Source organism: Schistocerca gregaria, unplaced genomic scaffold (assembly GCF_023897955.1).
Source record: "Schistocerca gregaria isolate iqSchGreg1 unplaced genomic scaffold, iqSchGreg1.2 ptg000537l, whole genome shotgun sequence".
In the NCBI taxonomy this organism is placed as follows: Eukaryota; Metazoa; Arthropoda; class Insecta; order Orthoptera; family Acrididae; genus Schistocerca; species Schistocerca gregaria.
Window position 1 is genome coordinate 2470267 of NW_026061934.1, and position 9686 is coordinate 2479952.

At 41.2% G+C, this 9686-nt stretch overlaps 1 non-coding gene across 1 annotated transcript; it reads left to right on the forward strand.

Annotated features, from left to right (window-relative positions):
• The first annotated feature begins 8250 nt into the window (after positions 1 to 8250).
• On the forward strand, positions 8251 to 8325 carry Trnat-ugu (transfer RNA threonine (anticodon UGU)). Its single transcript has one exon. It is a non-coding gene; the product is annotated as a tRNA-Thr (tRNA).
• The last annotated feature ends 1361 nt before the right edge of the window (positions 8326 to 9686 follow it).

Here is a 9686-nt window from a genome sequence, read left to right on the forward strand (position 1 = left end):
GTTTAGCAGTATTGTGGAGAATTCTTATCTGGAAGAGTATGAGTATACTGTAACGAATAAAAACTCTTTACTCCAGATTCCAAGGATGGTTAGGGGCGACGGGTGAAAGTGCCCTTTTGCCTATCCTCCCCTCCCCACCTCCTCCCCTCCCCCTCCCCTTCCCCCTCGCGGACGCCAATGGCTGGTCCGTTCATTTTTAGAACATCAGAGTTGCAGTAACCTTTCTGAGAAACTGTTCTGGATGTCCTTAGGCGTCAATCTTACCACTCAGAACAACAGTGGGAATGTCGGTTATCGCTGAAACAACTGGTTTTCGGCTCTTATCAGTTTCCCAGCCTCACTTTAACCTAATTGTTAAAGCCCGTCACAATACTAGTTCTTGTAATAACCGATTTTCAGTCTTTTATTTACATTATTTCCTCTTGTAAACGTAGAAATCAAACAAAGATTACAAAATTTTTACTTTCTGAGTTTCTTGATAAATGGAATCAAAACGTCAAATACCTTTATGATGACCTGCAGCCGTCCAGAACGAAATTAGAATTATATTAATACCGTCAGCTGCTCACGGGTGTCGATATATATCAACGGGGACAGGTGACAATGTGTGTCCGTCTGGGACTCGAACCCGGGATCTCCTGCTTACATGGCAGGCGCTGTGCCCATCTGAGCCACCGAGGGCACAGACGATAGTGTGACTGCAGGTACTATCTCGCGCACGGCTCCCGCGAGACTCACATTCTCACCTTGCATGTCCACACACTACATTCGTAGTGTCCCACACCAACACACTCATTACTCGTGGAACACATTCTTACCAAGTCCCGTAACAGTTTGGAGAATACTTGTGCATCTTCACAGAAGAAGGTCATGGCTGGTATTGCCAGAACCATATACTTATATGGATATGGACATGTCTTCCACGAGGAATGAGTGTGTTGGAGTGGGACTCTACGACTGTAGTGTATGGACATTGCAAGGTGAGAATGTGAGTCTCGCAGGAGGCGTGCGCGGGATAGTCCCTGCAGTCGAACCATACACTGCGCCCTCGGTGGCCTAGATGGATAGAGCGTCTGTCATTTTAGCAAGAGATCCCGGGTTCGAGTCCCGGTCGCGGCACACATTTTCACTTGTCCACGTTGATATTTATCAACGCCCGTGAGCAACTGACGGTATTAATATAATTCTAATTTCTTTAAATTAAATAGTCCAATAAAACTTCGTCCGCTGTTCGCTGCTTCTATCAAAATATAGCGAGTGCTTCTATACTACAGAAAACTGCCAGTATTATCCTACTGATTTTAGTTTTTAGAACTCTGCTCAAAAATTATATTGAAATCCGTTATCACAGCACTATGCGGGCATTACGTATAGTCCAGCGATAAAGAGTGAAAACTGCGGCAGGAGAACTCTCTTTGTCGTTTTAATTTCTCTGTTAAGGGCTAAAAGCAGATAACGGCATACTACGTAGACACAGGCAGCAGATCAGGCACTTTCTATTTTTATCCCGAACTATGAATGATTTGTAAAATTTTAACTTTTTTCCTTGTATGATGTCGCAAGTCGACCAAATCGACCATTGTGCTTCACTCGTACTGCATATCGTAAAATACTTCCAGGCTTCCAGATGGTGCCATTTTGTGTTACAACTGACGTTCGACAACAGCGAGAAACTGCGTCCATTCTCGCGCACTGCTTGTATAACAGGCACAGTATTGTCTCGGCAATGTTGGACCAATTCATTTGCTGCTCGTTTCTATCAGAAGCGTTATTAAAGTGGCACACATCACTTTTCCCATTTTTTCTGTAATAACACAGTATTTCAGAGCTATGGAAATCTTACGAATAAAAATTACTCGTCTTTTTTTAAAAAAAAGTTTTATTTGAAAGCTAAAAATTTTACTACGACAGCTATGGCTAATTGGTATATCTGTTTTTACGTGGTTATCAGGAAAAACTAAAAAGATACTTGTTACAACCGAGAGCAAACAAATACCGAAAGACATCGGTTATTCAGAACTAAAATACCCATGTCGTTTTAACTGATCGTTTTTTCTATCTCTAAACTGCAGTGTCGCCACAGAAAAGTGTGTCGTTCCATCAATGTCCATAGCAACTTTGAGATATGTTAGTGTTTATGCGCAATATCGGCAAATGGAAACACGAAGAGGTAATAAGAACCTGAGTGATAGAATTTATTTCACAGTCAGAAAAGTCGAGTGAGAGACAAGACTGAATCACTGTAATAGAAATTATATGGAAAGCTGTGTAAAGGAAAATTTCCAGTTCTTTCGTGGATTGAAAAATTGAAGCAAATTCCGGGACATCAAGGTGACATAGTCTTATACGGATAGTATTCCATGACTAACGTAATTGGCCCACATACTGTACTGGTATACTGATAATATTACACTACTAAGGTAATTTACCTGAAATAATTTACAAACATGTTACTATAACATTCGCTACTACTCATTACGCTAATTGACCTTCAGCCATTAAGCGCAAGCGCAGATCTCAGTTATGATACGTGCGCCATCCAAAAATTTATCAAGGTGGTAACTCAACACAACTACAAACGATCATTGTGTGCAAAATAAATAGAACACCTCATAAGAAGAACATGACAGGTTTGAATCATTCCCACCGCAAAGGATGAAAAATTCAGGCTTGCACATAAGACCACTTGATAACTAACCAGAAATTCAGATTAGTTGTAGCTTCGGTGACAATCGCCTTTTTTACATTTTCCCCGTAAACTAGATAATTATGAAACGTAACAACTACTCTAAAATACCTGCAGCAACGGACTTGCCGCGGAGGTTGCATCGTTTCACGTGAGATCACCAAAGTTAAGTGCGTTCTCGGGCGTTGAAGGCACTTGGATGGGTGATCATCCAGGCCGCCATGCGCTCTTGAGATTTTTCGGGGTGCACTCAGCCTCATGATGCCAATCGAGGAGCTACTCGACCCAATAGTAGCGGCTCCGGTCAAAAAATACCAACATAACGACCGGGAGAACAGTGTGCTGACCCCCACCCGTCCTGTTCGCATCCTCCACGAATGATGACACGGCGGTCGGATGGTGCTGTCCCAGTAGGTCACTCGTGGCCTGAAGACGGAGTGCTTACAAAGCAAACTACTCTCCAGTGGATGGTCGTACTACTGAGACCTTGATGCCTGGCATCAATAACAGATGGCAGCACAAGAGATTGGCTTACGCCTACTGCCGAATTTTGCGATCTGTCGTAAGCCTGCGTAAGCACGTGGGGCCTTCCGTCTTAAGTGCAAGCATATCCATTGCGTTTTGTGCCGCGCGACTTGAGTGGAATGTTTCATTATTTCTGAAATATTATAGAAATGTTTTTCGTTGTATATCCTCACCATCGGTACTGAATTTACTGTAAAATTACTTGCTCAATTTTCGGAACTTCCGTTCATAGTAAATCGATACTATTTGAAGCCGTGGTAGACACGAGTCTAGTGTGCTTCACCTTCAGCACCTTCTGTGTCAGTCTCGGTTCCTATGTCGCTGATTTCACAACGAACACTTCGTTGTCTACTGAGTATACTGTCTGTTGCATGACACTATCCCTCCCACGCTGCTAAATGTAGGTCGTCGGCAAAATATGACTGCAGTGGAACAAGGGCGTCTGCAGAAATTTCCCCAGGAGGTGGTGGTGGCATTGTTAGTGGTGTGTGTGTGTGTGTGTGTGTGTGTGTGTGTGTGTGTGTGTTTGTGTGTGTGTGTGTGTGGAGGCCATTACTATGAAATTCACACAGTCCAGACCGCCAAGGAAAATAAACCTTGAGATTTGGAAAGGGTGTTGATCTTATACCGCTTATACTGCATATTTCGAAATTCCACCTCTAAGGGGGATACGCAGGAAATGAAAGGATTTTTGAAACATGTAGCTATTAAGCTAATTTTGAAGCTAGGCAGACGAAAATTTGTATCTGGTTTCTAGGTCAGAAATAAAGAAATATGTGTTGCAGTATTATTGGGAATTTATCCTATATGAGGTGAAATAGTGGATGAACATTTTATTTTGAGATAAATAATTATGAAAGAACTATGGAAGTATTTTTAAGGCTACATCTACGAAAATTGGTATTTGACTTCAAGGTTACAAATAAGAAAATACGTATTTTCGTGTTTTTGGAAGTTCAACCCCTAAGGGGATGAAATAGAGTGAGTTGGTGCGTTTCTGGCGCCAGTTTCCGTCTATCGTTGTTTCGATCTTTGAGTCGCGGTCCAGAGGACACTGCTCCCTAAGCGACTGTAGTAGTTCTCTGTGCGGCCCAACATCGGGCTTACCGCGCTTACACTGGACACAGTTGCCAACAAATCGCCTGCCATCGCCATATAGGTTGGGCGAAAACATGTGTTCGCGAACTCGGTTCAAGGTCTTGTAGAACCCGCAATGATCCCCTACCGCCGAATCGTGGAAATATCTGAGTGCCATGCTAACTCGTTCCTGTGGAATACAGACCTTCCCTTCACCACGGTTGTCTTCCCCTTTACACAAGACCCCCCACCCCCCGAAGACCACGCCATCCACCAACTGCTGCCGAATCGGTCCCCACCCGGGGTCCTCGGCCTGTTTGCCGGCTAAGTCGCAGAAGAAGCCGGGTGTCTCGGAGAGAAGGAAATTCACCCCAAGATCCGGCTCCACGTGGCCCTTGCCTTCCCCAGACTCTGTCGCGAACATACGACTGAGAGCGTCGCCAATTCATTGTCTCTGCCACTAATATGGCGAACCTGGAGATAAGTCTCGTCATCTTAACTTCGGTATGATTTTTAGCGATCTTATTAATCAAATTTTAAGGGCTGGCACTGGCCAAGTAACTCACGGAGGCTCATTGGTTTCAGTCCAGTTGTATTGCTCACCTGTTCTCCAGATATGGTTGTGTAGTTTATATCTCAGAAAATTGTCTGCCCTTGACGTGTGTTGTGTTAGAGATAACTGGCAGCGGTCGACGCTAGAATACTGGGAGCAGAGCACCACGGCGGCAGAGAGATATTTGAGGCCATGTCCTCTCCTTTACATCTTGGGTTATGTTGTCACTTTTGCGTGATTCCATCTTTCCGGTGCTGAACTATAGCATCCAAAGTTCAATTGCATTGCCATGTTGAGTATATTTCTATGTCATTCTCTGCCTCGTGGATCTCTTGTATTGATTTGAATCCTTGGTCTGCTCGCTTCTATCGCCAATTCACACGAAATATTGAAGCAACCTTATTTTAAGGGTATTGTCATATAGTCATGTTCTAGTTGTAATCATTCTAAGAATATTGTTGATTAATCGACTGAGTAAGTAAATTTGAAGGTCCGTTTAGTCAAAATTAAAGGATCCCCTTAATTGTTTTAGTCATTCTTATACAGTTTTGTTTACGAAAGTTGGCAAGCCAAAGGTTAAATATCTGTATTCTTACGCTTAATCTGTTTCTCCCCTGATTGCAAGTAGTGAGAGTTCTGCTATGAATTTTATGGACATTTGTGCTATTTAAGTAAAGCTTTACCTAAGTATATATATACCTAGTCATATTCAAATTTCAAGTTTTACGGGTCTCGTTCCACTTAACGAAATTTATTTATTATTTGTCCAACTGATCTGGCCTTGTAAGGCAGTCTCCTCTATTATTGTGATTGTGATTTTATAATGCTTTTGATTGTAATAAAATATGTAGCAACTACAACGGATTACAGAGGATGAAATGTTTCATGAAATATATGAAAACCTGTTTTTGATACATTCAACCATTAAGAGGGGTGGAATATAGGATGTAATGTTTTATGAAAGTATTTCAGTGCGAAAGAATTTTTAAAGCGAAATCTATGAATATTGTGTTATTGAAAACTACGTGTTTCACTGTTTTTGGAACTACAACCTCCAAGAAGGTGCAATAGGGGCACAGGTTTCACTGACCCATAGCCTTCCAGCCCAACCTGCAAAGTATACGGACTTGAAATTTGATGAAGGTGTAAATCTTACGCTGAAAGCATCATTTAAGAAGAGATTGTTCGAAATTTCACTCCTGTGGGGGTGAAACATGGGTTGAAAGTCTTTTTTTTGAAATATGTCCCTATGTCCCTATTGAAGCTATAACTACAAAACTACGAAAATTGACATTTGGTGTCTCAGTAAGATACAAAAAAGAAACAGGTTTTTAGCATTTTCCGAAATTCTTCCATTGGGGGATAAAATAATTAGTGAAGGTTTTTTGAAAATAAATCATTATTAAAGAACTACTGAAGCATTTTTATAGCTACATCTATGAAAATAGGTATTTGACATCTCGGTTGGATGTAAAAAAAATGTGTTTCGTTGCTTTTGGAAATTTAACTCACTAATAGAGTGAAATAGGGGATGTAATGTTTTATGAAATATTTCACTATGAAAGCATTTTTAGAATTAAATGGATGAAGATTTGAATTTGGCTCCTCGGTTCTAAATAGAAGAATACGTGTTTAATTGTTTTTGAAAACCCAACCCCTAAAGGGTGTGAGATGTTTCAGAAAATGGTTCATTATGAAAGCATTACTAAATATATCTGACAATTCGTATTCGGCTAATGTGTTACAATTTTTAAAAACTACGTGTTTTTCTGGTTTTGGAACTTCGAGTAGAAGGGGATGAAAATTTTAATGAAATATTTATTGCGTTATATTAAAATATTTTAAATCTGCATCTATGAAAACCGGTATTTCACTTCTCAATTAGATATAAAGAAATATGCGTTAGGGAATGAAAGACTGTACGGAGATATCACCACAAGAATACAAACGGCCTGATTAACAAAAACCTTGGACTCCAGCTGTCAGCATTGCTTTTTGGTCATTCAGTAAAAGACCATGCTTCAAAGGCGTTAAGTTTAGAAAGTTTAGAAAGTGTTGCAGTTTATAAAAGACATAAAAAAACGATTAAAGAAAAAAATTCTTCGCAGACCTTGAACGGTCTACGCAAGTAAAGAAGCGGATGATAAGCTAGCTCTTTATGCAAATGAGTTGGTCAGTTTAAGTTCCGAGACATGTCATGCAGCAGGAACGGAATCCTATAGTTGCTACGATTGGCTAAAGGAAAAGTTTTGCAGAATCACGCGAAATCACTTCTGCAAGTGGCTGAGAATCTCGTAATGAATAAAAATTCTGTACTGAGAATTCCAAGGTGGGAGATGCAAGATTCCTCCCCCCTCCCACTTCCCCCTCCTCACAATGCTATCCTTCTTTACCTACAGCAAAACATAAATAAATAAATAAATAAATAAAACTAGAGAAATTTCTACTGTGAAACTATTTGCATACAAGAGAACGGCCCTTGAAATTTAACTCTTCAAAGTTTTAAGCCCTGCTCATTCCGGATATTGATTAGAAAGTGTTAATCCAAATGTGAAACCTGAGTATATAATCCCTGTGACATTTGATCAACGGTGTTCCATAAGGACAGGTTCTCATTCAAAACGTTCGAAAATTCAATTTCTTTGTAGTTGCATTTTTTAAAGGTGTACTTGTCTAGACTCTTGGAACAGAAAGTTTTTTTTTTTTAATCCGTGCTTTACAAAAGTTTCTACAGTCCATTGTTTGAAGCAGTGTCACGGCTGCCATGAGCCGCGCTGGGTACCCGCCATGTGTCCAACGCCTTGTCACGGTTCGCGCGGCTCCCCCTGTTGGAGGTTCGAGTCCTCCCTCGGGCATGGTTGTGTGTGTGTTGTCCTTAGCATAAGTTACTGTAAGTAGTGTGTAAACATAGGGACTGATGGTTCAAATGGCTCTGAGCACTTTGGGACTTAACATCTGAGGTCATCAGTTTCCTAGAACTTAGAACGACTTAAACCTAACTAAATTAAGGACATCACACACACCCATGCTCGAGGCAGGATTTGAACCTGCGACCGTAGCGGTCGCGTGGCTCCCGACTGAAGCGCCTACAACCGCTCTGCCACATCGGCCGGTCTATCATGTATTCTAGAAGAGTTGCAAGGTCGTCAGTGGCGCCTGTTCTTTCGAGAGCAGTTACTATCTTCATATCTATGGTTAAACGTTACCCAGCCATTGACCTTCGTCTGTGCGAATGCGCACAGGTTGCCGGAACTCTTACGGGAATCGTCACCTTAGTGTGAGCCAGTAATGAGTGGATGGACAAATACCTATTAAGTACATTACGTATGCGGATTGTGGACGGTTGGGGATGTGAGTCTCACGGGAAGCGTGCGAGGGATAAATTCCTGCAGTCGTGCTGTTCATGTGTGCCCTCGATGGCTCAGATGGATTGAGCGTCTGCCTTGTAAGCAGGAGATTCTGGGTTCGAGTCCCAGTAGGGGCACACTTTTCAGCTGTCCCCATCGAAGTATATCAACAACACCTGTCGGCAGCTGAGGGTTTCAATTAATTATCAGTTGTGAAGGTGATTCGATGAACCCTTTGCCAGGCACTTAAATGTGTTTTGCAGGGTATCCATATAGATGTAGATGATAACTCGTCCCGTGTCGCACGTGCTCAAAATGATTCATACTGCAGAATGCATGCAAACATACTCACCGAAAATACGGACGAATATCAAGTGCAGGCTGCCGAGTGCTGCATATCCAGCTTTGACAGATCGGCTTTTCCTGCCAAGAAGAACAGGAAGTTGCTGTCTAGGAACAATCAGAGGTAGAGGAAGGGTTGATAAATACTCCTTGACTTGCAGACTAAACGTAAATAACGAAAATACATTTTTGGTAAAATTTGGTCAAAACATAATCGTTTGCCCTCCGTATTGGATTAGCTGTTTTGAATATTGAAAATCTGACTTCAGATTCGTTTTCAGCGACATTAAAAATATATATGTAACACTCAGTTCATGCAAATCGAAGTAATAATATAACTAAATGTTTTCCCTAAACTTTGAACACATTTTTTTCGGGTAACTATTTTCTCAGAACGGCATGCAGCATAAATTAAAAGTGGTTCGTTCTCTTAACTTCTACCTCTGACCCCTAAAAGTAAACACTTTTCTTAGGAACTTATAGCTATAATATGACATTTGTTAATATTAACTAATTTTTGTGTAGGCATAAGGAGTGAAACAAACCCCCAAAAATCGAACTCAAAGTTCGAATTAGCACTGTATCGTTAAATTTAAGGTTGTTTCATTGCGGTTAGGTATGCGCTCCCATAAATTTTATGTTTTATCGACTGATGTTATCCATTTTCAATTTCAGAGGAATAATGTAGTATCAACTGATGTTACCCATTTTTGAATTCAGGTAACATCTGAGGTGCCACACTGCACGCACTCTGCGTACTCCAGTCTCGCAGGCCCTTGATCAAATCATAATTACGGGCGCCATTTTTTATTGAAAATCTAAAATTAAGCTCATTGTATTATCACTCGTAATTCCCAAACAGATCCTTCGAATGTATTTTCATTGTCTCAAAAAGAATTTCAAATGTACCCTTTTTTGCTCATTTGTATCAGAACCTGGCCGTAACGCCGGAATATAGTCACGAGATTTTTTTTCAGAGACGCTGTACGTTCGCGAGAAGACTTTCGTTCTGCGCGTGTCGAAGGACATTCCTCAGATATTACTGTGTGTGTGCTACTCAGTCGTGCCATTTAAGTGTACATCTTTGCATAGTTTTCCTTTCACGATGTAAACAGTGTTCCGCTCAGTTGCTAACTGGCCAGTGAGTGGTTCCGAA